This window comes from Drosophila subpulchrella, chromosome X, assembly GCF_014743375.2.
Source record: "Drosophila subpulchrella strain 33 F10 #4 breed RU33 chromosome X, RU_Dsub_v1.1 Primary Assembly, whole genome shotgun sequence".
Classification (NCBI taxonomy): Eukaryota; Metazoa; Arthropoda; class Insecta; order Diptera; family Drosophilidae; genus Drosophila; species Drosophila subpulchrella.
Window position 1 is genome coordinate 16,902,501 of NC_050613.1, and position 19,620 is coordinate 16,922,120.

The 19,620-nt window shown below is 38.7% G+C and overlaps 1 protein-coding gene across 4 annotated transcripts in view; it reads right to left on the reverse strand.

Annotated features, from left to right (window-relative positions):
* Positions 1 to 19,620, reverse strand: part of LOC119556836 — an 83,513-nt gene that overhangs the window by 8,304 nt on the left and 55,589 nt on the right. For 2 of the 4 annotated variants that reach the window (XM_037869302.1, XM_037869304.1), the window contains exon 3: positions 3,389 to 3,491. The exons of the other annotated variants lie outside the window; for them this stretch is intronic. The gene's annotated coding sequence lies outside the window, so the exon portion shown is untranslated. The remainder of the gene's footprint in view (positions 1 to 3,388; positions 3,492 to 19,620) is intronic. 4 annotated transcript variants of the gene reach the window in all.

Here is a 19,620-nt window from a genome sequence, read left to right on the forward strand (position 1 = left end):
AGCTCTTTAATTCACATTTTATGGAAACGCTTGCATGTTTTATGATTTATGTATACGCATACTCCAGGTTCAGGCGAATCCTTCACCAATATCTCAGTTCTCTAAAAAGCACTGGTCATTTATTTCATCCTTAGCCTCAATCGATGAGGCCGTTGGGCAATTTGTATCCGAAAGTTCCATCGGCAGACAGAATCAGACGAGAATCTGTCCGAGATGAGAACGAACTCCTTTTAATTTCGTATTTCACATGAAACTCATTTTCGTCTCATAACAAAATTGCCGCTAAGTTGTGAGTTGTGAGCTGTGAGCTGTGTATCCCCAATTCCCAACCGAACAAAGGAGGAGAAAAATGGCATTCCAGACACCAATCATGATTATTATTATTGGCTTTATCGCATAGAATCGGCGGCAGCCGTCATAAGGCGCATTTTCTTAACGCATTTCCAAAAGTCATAAAGCAGCATAAATCGGCGGTCATAAATGCGTGTTAAAGTCGAACAACAGCATTTTTGTGAGATGTCAACCATTAAACGCGAGAAAGCCGAGCCGATCCAAGGCGATCCAAGTCAAAGCCGATCGTTCTCACAGATCTCACACACAATAACCCACAAGATCCCATAAAAGAGCCCCGCCACCCCGTTCTCAAGTCTCGACTATTTTGTAAAAATTTATTTATGAAACACATTAAAAGTGTCAACACGGCTTGCCGCACATGAGATATGTTTGGCAAGTTGCCTCTCTGTCAAAGCCGATGTTAAAATGTTAAAGCCGAGCCGAACCAAACCAAGTCAGCCCCCTTGGTATTTTTTTTTATTTTTTATTTTTCCAGGTCTCCAGTAGTCCCGAACCATGGCACCACTTCAGTTCTGATTATGAACGCCTCTGAATCGCCCCGACTGCTGCCGAACAGGGCTTAACAAAGTGATTCCAACAGAAAACCTACTACTTCTCTGTTCTCGATTACCTCCCCCCCCCCCCCAATTTTTTTTCTTTTTCGTTAATATGCAAATCCCTTGTGGGATCGGCGGTAAAACCACAGAGGAGAGAGCGCCAACATCGAGCGGTGTTCAATGGCAGGACACGAACACGAACACGAACATGGACTCGGAATCCAAATCGAAATCGTATCGGAATCGGAATTGGACCCAAATCAGGGAAAGGGTCTGCAAATGGGACTTGGACCGGGATTGGGCGACAAATGCAGCATCCGTGCAGAGAAAATATTTTTTCCAATGAAAAATGATTATCTAATCACTTAATAATAATAATAAAATTAGTATCAACTTTATTGATGTTTTTAAAATAATTGAGAAATACTAGGTTTTACCAAACACGTTTATATTACTTAAATATGTCCTGTTATTGGTTTTGTTTTTGATCAAGCAGGGAAACTTTAAACTGCCCCGAATATCCGTGTTTCCAAAATCTATGTCATAAAAACTTACTGCAATTCAAGTTATCTAAAAAAGTTAGCTATCATGTTTATACCATTTTTACAAAAAAACACTTGTGATTTAAAAAAACCTATAAAAATAGGTAATAAATACTAATTAAGCTTTTCTTTATTTTGAATGTATAGAATTGACAGTCATATTATATTATGTCATATCTTTAAAAATATTTTCGTTTGTCTATTAAAAAATGCACTAAGTGCTAGTACTTTGACCACAGCTGTTAATATATAGTAATATATACTTCATATACTAATTATACAAAGCAGGTAACTTTTCTATTCTACTTCATACCTTTTAAAACACATCCCTTTATTATTTATAGTATAAACAAACTATTTTTAATAAAGTCAAAGAGCTTGTTTACAAGCAGGTGAGAAACTTAAGATACACTTAAAGAAAAAACCGTGTTTTTAAAAAGAAAATCAGGTCTTGGCATGAATGAAGGATAGATGTGTTATAGATCCAGTAAAATTAGTAGTACTACTACACAGATAAAAAATTTTTGTGATTCAGAAATTAATTTTTAGTTAAATTTGATTTCAAAATAAAGGGGCTATTCTTTTGTTTCTAAGTTCGGTGTATGTAATTCAATGTTAATCTCGAATGATTTGAATTTGGAAACCCCCTTTTCGCTCCGTGTAGGCTCTGGCGCTACTTGGGACCTCGGCCGACTGTCGCAGCCGATCAGACGTGATGTTTGGGTCGGGCCGCATAGCAGGGGTCCGCTCTGGATGCTCCTCGACCCGATTAAGCCTGCCAGAATGGTCGTAATCCGGGGCTTAGACTGTGTTTTAAGTGGATAGGTCGGTTAGCCCTCAAGCGCAAACACGAAGCCGCATCAACATCATCGGCTGGAAAGTGTGATGTTGGGGCTACTGGATCTATGGGTTTTTTTCGTCTGTATAGCATCTGATCTTGTGCATTTATGAAATGGGAGCGTTTGAGTGGAAGGAATCGGTGGTTTGGGAGCATCAAAGAAGTCTGTGTTATTTATGATGAAAGCGTTTCTATTGTTGACAAACATTAGACTAGTTTATAGGGACAATAAAGTTTGTCTAAGATTGTTATTTTGTAAATGGCTAATGCTTTATACATATTTTGTAATATTTTAAGTGAATTTAATTTTAAAAAATTGTTAAACACTTTTTGTTGGTATATAGTTTTTAAAACTAATTCGAACTAATTTCGAAATATGTATTTTATCCCCCGACTATTTTCTATTTTAAGAAATATAAGGAATGTTCAGACTAACTGGCAAGTCCATTGTAAATCAACTCTTCTTGCTAAATATTTTTTCCAGCAATGGAGTATTTCTTAAGCTCTCTTATCGCTTAAAAAGATCGTCCAAGGGACACTAGCGATGTGCCCGTTTTTTTCTGTTTATTTACTTATCGGTTTTTGGGGCGTCACCAAGATGATGTCCAAACTGCGGACCAGCCAACTTGGCACAGGCCATTCAAGCCATCTTCCATAGGCTTGGCCATGGCATTTTTGGCCAAAAGAGAGCCTCCACCGAATGTGCACCGAACTGATCTCGAGTAAACCACAAAAGCCATTCTTGTTTGTTGCCGGGAGCAAAATCAACGATTGATTGAAGGAAAAGGAAAGGCAGGGAGACTGAAAAACTAAGGCCACAAATTGATGATAAAAACCGACTCGGCTGAAAAACCGAGGCGGCGGCTTTGTTCATCTGCTACAAGCATCGCATTTAATGAGATTTATATCAGTTTTTAATAGCTTTGTGACTCTATTGTGCTTGGCCGTATCGAAAGAAAATCTGGAGTCATCTTGCCGGGGCGATAGATAGATAGATAGAGATATACAAATTAGTTTGCCGAGAAGACATTGTCGAAATAATGGCCTAAAAGTGACCGGTATGAGGAAGTCGATGAAAGCTAACTATATATACATCATATCATATCTAAAATACTTACGTCTTTCTGAGGCCGTGAACTGACTTCCTGAAGTGTTTTTTTTTATAGATATATTTATAAGTCTTGGCTTGGTATATGCAGAGTATATAGTTCCACGGCAGAGCTATGAAAAATAAAGAAGAAGAGGAAGGCGAAGAAAAGCGAGTTAGTTAGCTATAGTCTGTCTGGCCGATCACGATCTAACAACAAGTTTTGATGATTTGTGCCAACACCCGTCCGTCAAAATGTCAAATTCTTGGGCACACATCAACAATTCGACACATTTCACACATCGATGCCAAAAACCAAATCTCTCAGCCCCCCAAAAAGATCCATTCGGTATTGCCGCAATGCCGAAGTCAACGTTATTTGTATTTTTCAAATTGTGTTAATTTAAATCAAATGACAAAATATAATAAACGACCATAAAATTTAATCCGAGTCTTTTCTAAAAAGGTACGAAAAATGTGCCAAGTGCTGAGGCACACAAAAAAATCGTCACATTGGGGAGTCGAATAATGTAGCCACTTTTGTAATTTGTTTTGAATTTCAACTAAAAAGCTGAATATTTTTAATATAAAAGTTCTAAGAAGCAAGAATAAGCTATGAATGGATCGATGGAAATCGCAAACCAAACAAAGGTTATCTTAAAAAAATACTAAATAAAAGACTAAAAAATACCCCAAAAAACATTTTATTTTTAAAATACCAATGATTTTAAATTTTGTATTTAAATGCACCCCAAATTTCTGTGGAAGCTAAGGCTAATAAAAACTTAAACTGATCTTGTTTAAATACCATACAAAATAGATCAAACCTAACCAGAAAAGGTAGAAAATGTGTCATCACTGAGGTAGAGTGTTTGACACAAAAGCGAAAAATGAAAACCAATTAAACAAGCTAATCATTTTATTGTCATTAGCACCGGGGCAGCAACAACACTTACAAAATGAAAAGAAGAAGTCAAATTTAAACGGCTTATTAGCAGTACCATTTAGGTGTTATCGTCAGTTATGGCCATTGTGTGTTTGTAAAGAGAAACCGAGGCCTATGGGTGTGTAAAGTATGTAAATACCCTAAAAATTAAAAAAAAATTTGTTTCTCTTAAAAATGTTTCACTAGACTATCATGAGATTACATCTTTTATATAAATGATATATCAAATCATTCCAATTTCATTGACAATTTTACAGAGTATTTTGTGAACCCACATACCATCCAGAGTTTGTTTTATTTACCTATCGTGTGGGTTCAAGTCTTGGACAGTTAACAGTTTTAACCGTGCAAACATTGGGGCAACTCATTAGCGGAATTATCAGCTTCGTACACGTATTATACTTGTGACAGCGGCGCATGTCAACCAGGCAAATCAACAGGCATCAAATGTATAACGTGGAAGTCTGATAACAGCGCAGTATTACATCATCCACGTTTAAAAATAAGTACTTACTGAATTGCCTATATCAATCAGTAACATTTTACATTCCGTTCCCATCTTTTAGTTTTTAAAGCCAATTTACAATCCCTTATTTGAGGTTTATAAAGAACACGCGGGGATCCGCTGAAGTATTGATTGATTAATGAACTGGTATTTCAACTGAATATTTCATGTGTCCGGTGTGCATTTTTTCCCCTTCTTGGTGGCTTCATCCTTGACCAGAGCGCAAAAGTCCCGGTCTTGATCCTTCCGCCCAGCACGACTATTGCTGCCCCGTTGACATTGTAATTGAATCAATAATAAAATCAAAATGTACGACGATGACAATGACACTTGGATTTCGACTCCAACTTCAACTCGGATTTTTCGATTCCAATTCCGAATCGGTCTGCGTCTCCGTCTGGACACAAAATCCCCTGCCCCGTCCGTATGTCTGTCCCTGAATCCCCATGTCCGTGTTCGTTTCGCTGTCCGTGTCATCGTGTCATCATTTCAGCATTTCAGCACAAGGAACGGCAACGTCACCATCGCCGACTCTTGAGAGCCGGACCCCCATTTCGAATTCCACTGGGCATGGGGTGTAGGCATCGAACTTGGTTTACGATTCGGCCGGGTCAGATCTACTCCACATATGTGTGTGCACCGAGAAAAATATAACCCATATTTTTGTAATTAATTAATATTTAGATTTCGTATTTTTACTTATCAGCTTAATCCATTTTTAAATTGATGAAGTTCTTTTATACTATCTAAATTTTTGATTGATTTTTTTTAAGGGCTCCTTTAAAAAACTCCAAAATCTGGTATTTTACAAAACGCTTTAGGTTAAATACCAAAAAATACCAAAACGTTAAGAAAAGAATTGAAATCGTGCAAATCACTAACACTTCCTGCATTTTAAAACGTTATTTAAGGATTGTTTCCACTATCGAAGACCTCGTCAAAATTTGATTTATTTTTATAAATAATACTAGATATACTAAAATCTTATGAGAATATAGATATTGTGAAGATATTCAACACCCATTTGTCGGTCATGAAAATGTTGTCAACCGAATACTGAAAACAAAATTGAGCCCTATCTATAAAATGGTCTATCAACTCGGAACTAGAAAATGGCTAGTAATTTTGTGATATGGCTGTTGTTTCCACCGTGAACGTCAATGCCCAATCAATGACTTCGACTGGCTGTCTGACTAGCAGACTTTCCTCGCCGAGTGCATGCTTGTGTCTTTCCTTTTAGAATTTGTTATAATGTGTACGAGAGTATATACATATTTCATTTTTGAACTGTCTCCCTGACAGCCCACGAACGTTTTGAGTGACGTACAAAACGATGTCGTGTTGTCGTGCCGCGGATTCGACTTGGCGTTCGACCAGGTTGACTTTTTGTCGTTTCTCCTCCGCTTTTGGCGTATATGTTTATATGGTGTATAGTATAGTATATATGGTATATGTCTCAGTCTCATTCTCAGTCGCAGTCCCAGTCGGACGGACATGGCAATGGTGACTTTGACTTGAATGCGCCAAGCGAGCGATTTCTCGAGTGGGACGTCAAATCAGCTGAACTTTTCATTAAGGCCTTTTGAAATTCGGCATTAACCCTTTGGTGAACCGTCCCTGTCACCCTGTCTTTATAGCTGGTGTCGTTGTTGGCGTGCAAGTGATCAGGGAACCCATTAGCAGTTGATCCATCGCGAAAACTGAAGACGACGTTCGGCAAAAAAAAAGGAAACGACTTGACTTTATCAGCGACTTGACAACCCCCCTTAAATAATAATAATCCTTGCTCTGTGTCAACTGCAATATGCCTATAATGATAAGTATTTAAAAATGGATGGGCTTTCGCTTATAGCTCTTATGACATGTCATCAAAATACTGAATCTACACAGAATTGGACTTACACATTTAAAAGCTTAAAACTCATTTTCATGGCTATGTCGTATTTTAATTTAGTTTATTTCAAGCGTCTTGACTATGCACCGTGTTTCATTAAGGGTTCAGGGTTTTTTTTTTAAGTAAATTACAAAAATTTAGAAAAAATACTCAAAAATTTTCGGTATTTATTGTGAGCACGCTTTTTATGTATTTTTAGATATACCATATTTTAAACAGTGAGTACAGTTGAGCAATGTTTTGCATTCATCAATATTGGTTATGTGTGATTTAAACCACTTCTCAAAGCTTGTCAAAGGTGAAAATACTTTCCAGTTACAAAAAATGATAGTATTTTTTTTTTTAGCTTTTTTATGTCTTCTAACTCTTTTGTCAACACTGGCCCCGAGGCTCACAGGGAAAACGACGAGGACCAGGGTCTGGAAGTGGGACTGCAATTGGGGACCTGGCATTGGCCTGTGCGCATTTGGATTTTTTCTGTATTTTTTTTTTTTTTTTTGAAAGGCAGCCGTCATGGCGGTGTCAGTAGTTTTGCCGGCCGGGCGAGCGACCAGGCCTCATACTGGCAGACAGTCAGTCAGCCAGTCAGTCAAGTCAGCGATTCACAAAGGAAACACTTGAGAAGTGAACATGTTAACGGGAGAAATAGTTCGTCGCCTCCTCCAATCCAAAACCGAGGCCGCAAAGGAGCCGGTGGAGTATGGTATGGTATGGTATGTGCCATATAATACATATACATATATGAGATGGTGGTGCTTTTATAATGCTGCAGGTGAGGAAGAAGGTGCATTGTGTCGCCCGAACCCGAACTTCAAAACCCAAACCCAAACCGAAACCCAAAAACACTTGCGAGAGTCACTCGAGAGCTGTCAATCCGATGGTAGAAAAAAAACGCCTGCGAATAAGGTAAATACAAATGGGCGGCAGACGGCAAAAAACAAGCCGAAAAAGTCAAGGGTAGCGTGAAGTCGAGTGGAGTCCTCAGTTCGCAGTTCTCAGTCCCCCAATCTCCGAATCCCATTCGCAGTTCCCCAGTCTGCAGTTCGCAGTTTCGATCCGAAGCTGGATCTGGACACACTCGTAGCTGGATCGCAGCGTTATTAGCTCTCGTACCAGTTTTCATCCAGGGGCGTTCCGCTCGGAGGGCATTAAATGATTATCTGGCTCTGTCATGCCACTGAGATCGGTCTCGAAAATTATGCGAATTTCATACTTTAGGGGGCATGTTCTCCTTGTTTCTGTCTGGTCTGTCTCTTGTGTTTATGTTACTTCTCGTCTTCGCGTTAGCATTCATCTTCTGCTGTGTTCTGTGTCCTATGTCCTTTTCGTTTTTAGTTCTTCGACTTCTCCATCTGATATCGATATTATTACTGGTCGAAATGTAACCGAATCGAACTGAAACCGAGCCGATTTGATTAAGAGAGCCCAATATTCGACAGCAGGTGTAAACGAAGAACCGTCATCGATTCGTTCGTTTCGATATCCGATGGGGGGGAGAGTTCACTGTAGACCCTGTAGACACTCGGTCATTCAAAATGGCCAAGAAAAATGGTCTCAACATTTACGATTGATGAGCTTAAATCTTCTCAGCTTATCAATCGTAAATTTTAATATCGCTTTCCTTGGTCATTTTTGTATCTCAAGATTTATGGAGTCTTACTGATATCCACACTTGAAATTTTTTTTTTTTTTGAGAATGACGTTTTATTAGAAATCTAGTAAGTCTCAAAGCTATCATTTAAAAAATTTTATTATCATTTAAAGGAAAAACTCGAATTAAATTAGTAAAACAATTTTTAAACTAAAATTCTTTTTTTTTTTTTTTTTTTTTACCTTTTAAAGTTTTTTTTTTACTTTTAGGGAACCTTAACTTGAAATCATTTTAAATATATAAAATATATCTGCCAGAATAGGAGGATTTTCGCCAGTGCATTCTATAACGCTGGCCGACGGGTTCGCGTTTAATGTACGACTCTTAGATTCGGGGAACTGTTTATAGATTTGCATACAAAGATGGCTGGTTGGCTGGATGGCCAAGGCGGAAATATCCGGGCGAGGAGTGATTGGCTCCTTGGCAAACGAATGGCAGCTGAAAGGTTTCCTAGGGAGCAGCTGCTGGTCGAGGATGCATATGATCTTTGGGCCGGGGCGAGCACTTTTATCGGGCGAAAGATCGTGGCAACCAGACACTAGCGGCAGTATCAAAACGAAAAGCCCTGCAGTGTCCGGCGATAGGATGCGAAAATAAGATGGCAACAAATTGCCATATGGCCATGGCAATGGGTGTCTGTAATCGTCATATTGGGTAATATTCGATCGTAAAAGTATCACCGACCATGTTTTCCAGAATGAGAATGAACGAGGCCTCCACCGCCAAAAGGTTTGGTGGCTGAAAGCCAAGACGCCACCGCCGCCAAGAAGAACGGCAATATAATAAGAACAGGAACAGAGGGCTGTGAACCGAAAACAGCAGGAAGGTATCTCCGACCATGACCATTCCATTCCATACCATACCATTCTCCTCTCGAAACTCCAAGCTCCGAACTCCAGAGGAGACCTCATAGGGTGCCAACTGAAATGGCCAGACGACTGAAACGCAAAATCAGTCGCAATCCCAGGGCTCACCTGCCTGCCAGATCGATGCTGTGCATTTCCATTTGCATTTCCACTTCCCCCGACTCTTGAGCTCTAATCCATTCAGATCCAGCCGCATCAACCTTGTCGTCTATCTCGACACCTAGTCCAGGTAAAATATTCGTCGTTTGGGCCATTAAACTTTGATGTCGAGCTTCCTCGTTAAGAAATACCCATTATATATAAACGTTAATCAATACGGTGATAAGCTGGTTAAAAAGTGTCAGAATCAATTGGAAATTCACGGACAGTCGTGGACGTATTAATTTTAATATTAAATAATGGAAACTAGATAATGAAAATTGCCATTTTCGGTTTCCCTTTGATTTCATAATATTGTAAACATATCAAAGTTCTACGGGACATACCAAGATAAGTTAATAAAGATAATAATGTATTATCAGCACAGCAAAAAGGATTAAAAAAATCCCAAATAAAGCTAATGAACCTTAAAGACAATGTGTTCCATTTTTGAGAACACCGCTATCTTGAATTCCTCCTTTTTAGAACAAAGTATCAGTATAATACTTATGGGTCCAAGGATTCTACCCATTGGAGTCCCCAACTTCTTAACTCAACAAGCGTCGAAGAACTTGAACTCAGGTGCTCTGAAGCACGTGTGAAAGATATTAATAAGATTATATATACGTACATATTGTGTCTTGTTTTTATTTCTTTTATATGGCAATAAATTTATTGTCCTTTGTATTCCCATGGTTCATTGCCAGCTAGCAAAGATGAGAGCGAGATGCCGATGCCGATGTCCCTGTTCCAAGACTGAGTCCAAAACCAAGTGTCCATCTGCATTCCCAATTCCCATGGCCTTTACCTTTCCCGCTCCTGCTGACAGGTTGGCTTATTGAGCTTGAGACAAGATAAGTGCTTTTGTCTCCCCCCCTTTTGATGCCTGCTGATCTACGGCTCTGCACGCGGACGCGAATGTGAGCGCGGACATCCACATTCACATTCGCGTTCGCATCATACATCCACATCACACATTCACATCCACATCACACATCCACATCCACAATCGCATCCAAGGAAATGACGGGTTCAGTTCTCACTGGCACATTTTATGATGGCCCGAGATTGCCATACTTTCTAGATTTGCCTCCGTTGAGTGATTGAATTGGATGGGTTAGGCCCGACCGACTCTATATGGAGTGCATACATGCATACGATACATACCACTATGGCAGGTGTCTCGTCTAACTGTTTGATTTCGCGTTTGCCATTGTTTTTCTTGCTCGTTTTGTTTTTATAATCCCCATTTTTTTTTGGCATTATCAAGCCGCAGTCATGGACCCATCGCATCACATTGCTTCGCCATTGTGCAACGGCGGTAACTGGTTTTTTTCGTCCATCCAGCCATCCAACCATCCAGCCATCCAACCATCCGTCCATCTGTACAGCCGCCCAGGCCATCCATCCAGCCATCCATCCATCCATCGGTTCAGTCCAGCCTTCCCCTTCGCTTTATCTTTTAGCGAGAATTGCCAATCATTCGCAGCCGCAATAAAATTACATGAGTAAAATGTGTCCGCGAGCATTCGTGGTACTTGATCGTTTTTTCAAGAGTGCGGTAATCGGTTTCAATTTCATCTTTATAGTGTTATGAAACCCAGGGTTCGCGCACAGCTTTTCAGTCGCCACCTTCTCAACGGTCGACTCAACTCAACTCACCTCACCTCACCGAAAACTCGACTCAAATCGACTCGACAAAAGGAAGAGTGGTTGTGGTTCAGGTTCAGTTTTGTTCGGTTCGGTTTGGTTCGGGTTAGGTGCTCGGTGCTGGGTGCCCGGTGGGTGGACACTGGCATTGGGTGGATTGGTACCCGTCCTTTAATCGGTACCATCTCAGCACACTGTACGGAATTCGGTATCAAGTTGTGGATCGCATGGAATGCGATGGGCCGAAATTATTAAAAGATTATGGTAAACATAGGGGAATGGCTTAAGAAAATATTTTTATCAAATTTTTTGGTTGGAAATCTCAATAAAACTTGACAAGGATGTTGACCTTTAAGGTAGTGTTATGTGTACGCCTTGATTTGGATAAACTTGGATTGATAAAATATTTTTGGCCAAAATCCTAATCCTTTTCCCGCCCTAAAAAATCAGTCTTTTGGCTGGCATAATGCCATTTTTGACCAAAATCTGAATCTCGCATTTTTCACAAAAATGTTAACCCTATTTTTGGCCATAAAAATTCATTTTTTTGGCAGCCAAAATAAAAACAAAAGTCAGAACTAGGAATGTCATACCTCGTTGAGCTCGTTGTTTAATTTCCAATAAATTGGCATTCAAACCTGGAAATTTTTTATTTTTGTAATTTTTCGCAAAAATAGATGATGTACCCCCTTATGAAAAATGCGAAAATTGGTCTAAAAATAAACTTTCCCCAAAGTGATAGGGATCGTTAGCATATCTAGCAAGCTGCTCAAAACAGTCGGTCTTTTAGGTGTACGCCTTGATTTGGCTAAACTACGATTGAAAAACCGTAAACAAATTTCGCATTTTTGACAAAAATCTCAGTTTTGCATTTTTCACCAAAATTGTAACCCTATTTTTGGAATAAAAATTCAGTTTTTTGGCTGCCAAAATAAAAATAAAAGTCAGAATAAGGAATGCCATACCTCGTTGAGCTCGTTGTTTAATTTCCAATCGATTGACATTCAAACCTGAAAATTTTATATTTTTGCCATTTTTCGCAAAAATAGATGATGTAACCCCTTACAAAAAATGCGAAAATTGGTCAAAAAATAAATTTTCCTTAAAGTGATAGGGATCGTTAGCATATCTAGCAAGCTGCTCAAAACAGTCGATCTTTTGGCTGTAGGCCTTGATTTGGCTAAACTGCGATTGAAAAACCGTAAACAAATTTCGCATTTTTGACAAAAATCTGAGTTTTACATTTTTCACAAAAGTGTTAATCCTATTTTTTGCCATAAAAAATCAGTTTTTTGGCTGCCAGAATAAAAATAAAAGTCAGAATGAGGAATGTCATACCTCGTTGAGCTCGTTGTTGAATTTCCAATCGATTGACATTCAAACTTGAAAATTTTATATTTTTGCCATTTTTCGCAAAAATATATGGGGTTACACCTTACAAAAAATGAAAAAATTGGTCAAAAAATAAATTTTTTCTTAAAGTGATAGGGATCGTAAGCATATTTAGCAAGCTACTCAAAACAGTCGCTCTTTAAGCTCTACGTCTTGATTTGACTAAACTGCGATGGAAAAACCGCAAAAAGATAGAACATTTTTGTGTTAAAATTTCAATCTCGGTTTTCGCCCTAGAAAGTCAGTTTTTCTGCAAATATACGGAAAATAAAGGTCATAACGTGGATTGTTATACCTTGCCGAGCTCGTTGTTTAATTTTCTATCTTTTGGCATTCAAACCTGAAAATATTTGATTTTTGCAATTTTTCGCAAAAAATATGAAAAATTCGAAAATTGGCCAAAAAATAAATCTCCCAGAAAGTGACAGGGATAGTTAGCATAGGAAGCAAGCTATTCAAAACAGTCGGCCTTTTAGCTGTACTACTTGAAATGACTAAGCTGCGATTGAAAAACCGCTAAAACCTCTTTTTGAAATATGTGAAAATTCGTAAAAAAAAACATTTTCCGAAAAGTGATGGGTATTGTTATCGTTATCTTTAGCTAACACTAACTACGAAAGTACTAATAAGATTCACTGTATTTTTGAAGTGTACTCCACCCGCTTCTCCACATTCATTTGACCATTCTGGCCGTCCATGCCGCTGGGCTCTGCTCTATTGCTCCTCCATTTATTTAAGATGGCTGGAGCTGAAGCTGAAGCTGGAACTGGAGTTGGGAGTCTGGAGTCTGGAGTCTGGCGTAGAGAGAGCTGGGATCCCGGCCTGCGACTTGGACTTGGACTTGGAGTTGAGCCTGTAAAAAGCAATTCACTGTAATTGCTTTGTGACTTATGGCCCGGCCCAACTTGCGCGTTCATCGCTTTACCGATTGCTAGTCGGCAGGTAGCTGCCGACTCCACTCAAAGGCCCCACCTCCTCCGCCTCGAAGATTTCCACCTCCATTTCCACTTCCACATCCTCCACAGTCACCTTCTCCGCATCCACATCCACGTCCACATCCACGTCGACATCCACATCCACATCCACCTCCGCCAAACTCCTTTTCTTCTCCACCGTGTGTGTTGTCCCTATTTTTGCGGTCTTGGTCTTGGAGTTGGAGAATCTGCGTAGCCTGGCAAAAGTGGTAGTGGCGACTTGACCTTGTCATGCCATTAAATAAAATCAAACAGAAACTGAACTTGGCCCGATGTTCCCGCCAGTTTGCCAGCTTCGCCAGTGTGTCCGCCCTCTCCTTCCGGCGACCCTTTTGGTTACCAGGTAACGCCCTCTTCTCTTCTCGGGGAATCGCTAATCCCACAGTTCCATCTACTCCATCGTCGTCGTCGTCGTCGTCTTCGTCGTTTTGGTCTTGGTTTGGTCTTGGCACATAACGAGTTGCTATATTTTGATGGATTTGCCTGGTCGAGGTGTAAATATTAAACAACGTCCAGTGCGAAAACGTACAGTATCCACCGACCGATGTCAAGAATGCACCGCATGCACCTCCGCCTTCTTCTCTTCTCTGCACCTCTCTTCTGGGGGCCTCTCTTCGCTAACTGGTTACTGCGCCGCACTCTCTGCAGTTGTTAAACTTGATGACTGATGCTCATTGAATCTAATGCAAACGAAATCCGCCTCGAATCGCACTTCTCTGTGCAGAAAGTCAGCATATATTGTGCAGTTCAGTTTGAAGAATCACGTGATATTATCTTTACATTTTTATATTTTTTATATTTTTATATTTTTATATTTTATTTATTTATAAATTACTAACAACTAGTTACCAACTTTTTTCTAGCCATGGGACTTGAACTTGTAAGCCTTCAGCTTGTCGGGCTTCCTATTTCATATGTAATTCATTTGTAATCTTTGAATAGATTGGCTAAGTCTAAGGTATCTAACAGATACATATTTATAATTTAGGATAGAAATATTTGATATTTCGGATTTCACCAAAGAATACTAACTATTTAGTTGTTTAAGAACATCTTAACATGTGTTGATAAAATTAGTCACCCATTAGATTTATAAATTTGATTGGCTGATTAACATTCTCCTACCGTCTAATTTTATAAATTTGTATACTGATTGCAGAGGCTTTTTAAGTCATTTTAGTCATGCAATAAATCCTATAAAGATATACCTTCTTGATCGGCATAAAAAGCCGATGTGTCCGTTTTTTTGTACGTATGATGGCGTCGTTGGTTAAGTTTGTTTAAAAGTCTGGCCACGCCCCATTTGGATGGTCCGATCGTTCCTATGACAGCCATATATTATATATGTATAATTAAGAAATCGGCCTTTTTTCTGTCGCTGTCTCTTCTTCTCAGGCGACACTGCACAGTGGGCAAAATAAGTGATTTTGCGGAAGAAAATTCAAATTTTGTATACGTTAAGATTAGATTGAATTTTAATTAGAATGTTTTTAAGGTTTTCCCAAAATAAATGTTGTTACCGTTTTAAAACCGTTTGCAAAACTTTTTTTAACCCAATATCGAATGGCAATTAACAAATTTAACTGCAAAAAGTGGGATAATATAGTTGAGAATGGCCTTTTAATGGAAAGTAAAGAACAGGTGCTTTGTCTTACCGTTATTATGGCTCATTTAACGATCGTATAAAAATAGTAGTGGAATTTGTATCCTGATTTCGGAGCGGAATCGGGTTGAGAACCCTGGCTAATCAACATATCAGCGAGTATTGCGTATATCTCTTGTCCCACGCGGTGTGGCAATTGCCAGAAGATAATGGCGCAAAGTGCCCGCCACGGGATGAAGAATATCGGTTGGAATATTGGCAATACAAAAAAGAAAAAAGAAAAAGGGAAAGGGACTGCAAGAATAGGAATATCGGGATGCGAAAGGAAAAAAAAATATATAAAAAACCAACCGACTGCGGATCACGGGCCAAAGTTGGGATCAGCTAATACGCTTTGCTTGGACTCGGCTTGTCATTAGCTCACAGCTGCCAGCGTGAGTTCAATTACAGGCTGGGTCCAGACCTCGAAAGCTGAGTCGGACTGGACTGGTTGTGCAGGTCGGCAGGAAATCGCATGCCATTACAAATTGTCCACATCAATAAATGGAGGCGAACGAGTGGGCACAGTGGGGCAAACAGGTCTGAAGTAGGGGCCAAAAATGTATGTAGATCAAATCAACCATTACTTATAAAACGTTTTATACGTTCGCTTTAATATCTATATCTAAGGAGCTTTTGAAACGCTGTGCTTATCTTATAAAAATAATATTTTTAAGAAAGTAATCATTTATTCTTACGTAATTCAATCTAGATCCTTAGTAATTTCTGGGTCACCAGGCCGTAAGTAACGGAATGTTTATTCAGTTAAACAAAATAATTCATATCATTTTTAAAAATGTAATACCTATTTTGCCCCACTGTTCACTGTACTTGTATTATAAACCGATGTCACCAGGTTCTCACTAAGCCAGAGTTGCCACCAAAGAGCGGACAGAGTTCGCTTCACTTTGACTATAAAATAAAAAAAGATATAATGCCCCGACTATAAATATACCAGCTTTAGTTACGGTCTTAAACAACAAAACCATGCTAGTAATGTGGGTTAAACAACTAAAAACAAAATATTCTCTTTCACTGAAATTCTCCTCCTCGCGGGAGCTAAGAAAAATGAGTTAATCTATGTAAATACCAAACTTAAAAATGCAAATCCCCAAACGTAAAATATATTTTAGCTTGTCATAACAAATAATTAAAATCAATTAGGCTAATATTTCGATGAGCTGACATTTTGTTTTGTTTCTTGGGGATTATCTCGTCTTAATTTGGGGAAAGCCTATACTTAAATCCCTTTTTTGTTGGCTCTTTCTCTTTCCATTTTTTTCCCAAGTGCAGACCTTGCCCCGAGGGAGTACTTTGGGTTGAGGAAAGGTGGCTGAGTGGGGAAATAGCCGGAGCAATCGAAAATCTTTGAATGCCGCCCGCCAGCCCATGGCATTCATCAGTATGGCTCGTTAACAGCGAGTCTCCACTTTGTTCCCAAGTCACAAACTTATCTTTGATTTGCCATATGCACAGAGAGAAAACTATATGTTAATACTTTATACTTCTGGAGTAAATAAAAATAAGAAAACTTGCCAATGGAAGGCATTTCCGAGCCTTTATGGCTAATAAAATATTATAAAGTATAACTTAGGAACTATTTTACTACAAATATTATTCTGAAGTTCCCGCTTCTTTCCGCTTTAAAAAAATAAATTTTAAAATATCCATCAGATCTCCGAAAAATGTTAAATCAAATAATTTTTGAGGACGGCTGCTCCTCAGAGTATGCTATATTTTCCTACCCAAAACAAACCACGAATGGCGGCTATATTTCCATAAATATCTCGTTTAAAGAAAACTAAAAGAAGCTAGAAAGGTGACTATACCTTCATATAACTCATTCGATTTAAATAATAATATCAGGGCCAACAATATAATGTGTGTGTGAAAAATAATGCTTACTTTTACGGCATTTGCCTTCATGGAAACTGTTTGGCATGCGTGATAATTTGAATATAAAAGCATATTAAAAACGCGGTGCAACCAAGTTGAGACCATAATTTCTCAAGCTTCTCAAATGCATGATTAATTCATTGCGCGGCAGCCAGATTTTCCCAGAGAATTGTCAACTGGGGAGTTGTGGAGTTGAGAGTTGTGGAAATGGAGTTTTCAGTTGCACATGGGAGACAGTTAAAGCGGCGGCGGGACAATGATTGTTTTTCGAGAGCAATTAAACGCCGAGCACAGCCCGCCGAGGTTTACTATGTGAAAAGAAGCCATTAAGGTCGCGCATGTCACAAATTAGCCGAAATTAAAAACATTTAATCTTTCGTGCCCAGGCAAAGTGAAGACGACAGAAGATCGAGACGCAGCCGACATCAGCCGAGAAAAACCCACAAAAAGCTACAAAGCACAACAACTCAGCAGAATAGACACAAAGCAGCAGCCAGCCGACAAACAAAAGCACACCCACCGCCACATCGATAGAGCCCCATTTGTAGGACTTATAAAGAGGAAACCAGAGCACAGAAAAAACTTTTTTGTATCTTCAATATTATGGTCGATAGCAATAGGCTATAAGTTCAGGTCTAATGATAATACTTTATATTGAAAACGTAAAAGTTTGTAAATTTTTTTGTAAAACATTTTTTTTTTACCAACATTCCCACAAGTTTTAACATTTTCAATACCAACTAATACTTTTATATACATTTCTAATTATAAAATGAAAAATCATTTCTTCTGTTACGTTCTATTGAACTTTTTGTGTCTAAAACAGCAGTTTTGTAGGATACTTGTGGGTCTTGGACAACAAATTTAAAATAAAATTAAAGAACTTAGATGTGGTAAATTTCTTTTCATATTTCAATTATCGTTTGATATCAAATTGTTTAAATACAAATAAGACGACTAATTTAAACTTTTTTTTTTTTATAATTACTGCCTAAAATACCTATTCAAACCACCGCATCTGTGCTTTTTGGCCACTCACGCCACTCAGTTGCTACAAATAGATTGACTTTTACGAGGGACAGAGATAGAGGAAAGAAGCCCTGGCGAGATAAGTTAAGGCCATCGTGTAGATTCCCAAGTATTCTGTTGGATCACTGCTCAGATGGCGATATCAATGCCTGACAGACAAGCCACCTGATGGTAATTGAATTGCGAACCGCTCCCCTGCCGCTCGCCAAAAAGCAAAAAAAAAAAAACACAAAATAAATGAAAACAAAGGTGCCAGAACACGATGCAATGGATCTTAATCAGAGAAAAGCAAAGCCTTGATTTGGATGTCAATTCCATGTACGAAAACTAATCACCAAAGTCTCATTTCCGACATGAACGCGATGGCGAGAGAGGTATAATTGTTGGTTAATAAAGACACCCGGTACAAGGATAGATTAGTTGCAATGTATGTACGAGGTAGGGGGCATATTTCCGACCCTATAAAGTACCGTTGCAAGTCGTAATGGCCAGGATGGAGGGTCCTTTGTACAGTTAGAAGGGTTTATTGTACTCGTGCAGGAGTATGAAAAATGTACAAGAAACCGTTTCCTGCCCCTGTAGAGTGTATAAATTCTTGATCCAGATATGGGATCGTAAAACATAGGTTCTTTAAAAACTCATATTTAAAAGAGCTCTACATTTAAATGCTAATAATGTGACGCAGTGGCAGTCACGAATTTATAAACGCACACGTTTACTTATATAAATATTTCCTTCGTTTCAAGAAAAATCAAATTGCTCCATTGTCTGCGGGTTCCGATCACAGTGGCAGGCCAATCTCGAGGCCGTGAAAGATCTGTGAGATCTGAAAGATCTGAGATCTCTGACCAGCCAGCCAGTCGGCAAGGTCGACCATGCTTAATTATTAATACACATTAGGCTATGTAATGGCTTAATCGAAAAGCGGGAAAGGAAAATACGACAAAAATCGATTAGACCGCAAATTATGATCAAGTATTTTTTTGGTATTTTACCATAGTTTCTTTTTTTCATTTCAAAATTTAAATATTGTATATTGTTGCCAGGGGGCTTATAGTTTAGAAAAAAGTTATATATTAATATTATATTTGTTTTATTTAAAAAGGTAATAAATAGATCTCAAAATGAATAAATGTATATTTTTAGTTAAGATAGGTTTGGACTAAATGGATATAATACTGTTCCTTACTCAAATACATATATCAAAAGTTGCATCTGGTGGATAAATCAATATCTGACTGATTTCGCATCATTCTTGCATCCTGGTAATAACATAAATATTTTGCCACTTCGTCGCGTATGTTTGTATATATGATATGGTATGTTCTTTAGGGCGCCGCAATGCCATCCAACAATGCCCTTTAATCGGGCTTATTTCCGAGTTCGTTATGGTAATGAAAATTGGACAATAAGTGGCCGTACGGACGAATACAAAACTGAAAGAGAGGATATCTTGCAGCAAAACAACAAGCAAGAAGCCGAAAACAACTTGGACAGTGGAAAATTCAATTTGGTACCCAGCAGCAGCAGAAGCAAAATAAGAAAAATAAAAAAAATCTATATAGAGGTACCAAAAATAAAGCAAGAAAACACTGCAAAAGCGAGTGCAATAAATTGTTACATTCGCGGCACGACGCGCACCTGACACATAAGCTCCAAGTTGTCGTCTTCATCTGCGCC